Genomic DNA, 1,023 nt, shown 5'->3' with positions numbered 1-1,023 from the left:
AATTGGACTCAATCCGCTTCGAACTATACCATGGGTAAATCGAAACGGCCTATTTCTAATTACCAAAACTATGGGTAATTTGAATTGGTGTGATTCGAATTAGTGAGGATAATGTGCATGCATAATTCGAATCCATGTGATTCGATTTACTAGGCCATTTCATGCATGCATAAATCAACTAGGTTAGATTCGATTTGCATCTTTTTATAGTAATTCAAATTGACCTGATTCGAATTAGTGTTAGAATAGATAATTCGAATGAGACTCATTCGATTTATATAAAAATATCTTTTTTGGAGATCCATATAACTTTTTTTTAACGGATTGTGTAATTTTAAACTCCATTTAATTTAAATATGCATTTCATCCTATTTTTAATCACTCTTTTGAGTATCAATGTTTCATTAACAATAATGGAACATAAACCCAAAAAACAATAAAATCTTATATTTTTATTATAAATATAAACCCTAATAATCCCCATTTAAAATAATGGTTTATTCTCGTTATATATACATATAGTAGTATAAATGTAAATATATTATTGAATTGACGATATGCTATATTTGTATAGTAAATAATTTGAAGTCCATTTATACATCAATGCTACTATTATTAGATTAAATAATAGTTATATTTATCCTTTATTAATCTTTTTTTTGTTTTACTATTGATATTAAAAAATTATGTAAGTCGTGGACACCACTTTTGATATGAAATAATAAATAATATTTTTTTTATATTTATCATGAATGATGATAAGAGAAGGGTAAATATGGACGTAAGTTGTTGAGCACGTACAGCCACCCAACATTTTATATCCTCATCATGCGCATAACAACATAATACATATGGCCATGCTAAGGATGCTATTCTTATCAAAATGAAAGCTATTGTCACTCTGTTATATGTTGAAGCCTGTATAGGCGTGGCCCTGGCCACTATCTCTCTGATGCGACACCACATGATGGAGGAAGTAAATATTAGTAATAATAATTATTAGTTAATTACACAACACAGTCA

Source organism: Arachis ipaensis, chromosome B02 (assembly GCF_000816755.2).
Source record: "Arachis ipaensis cultivar K30076 chromosome B02, Araip1.1, whole genome shotgun sequence".
NCBI lineage: Eukaryota > Viridiplantae > Streptophyta > Magnoliopsida > Fabales > Fabaceae > Arachis > Arachis ipaensis.
The sequence above is the reverse complement of the archived record's forward strand: the minus strand, read 5'-3'. Positions refer to the sequence as shown.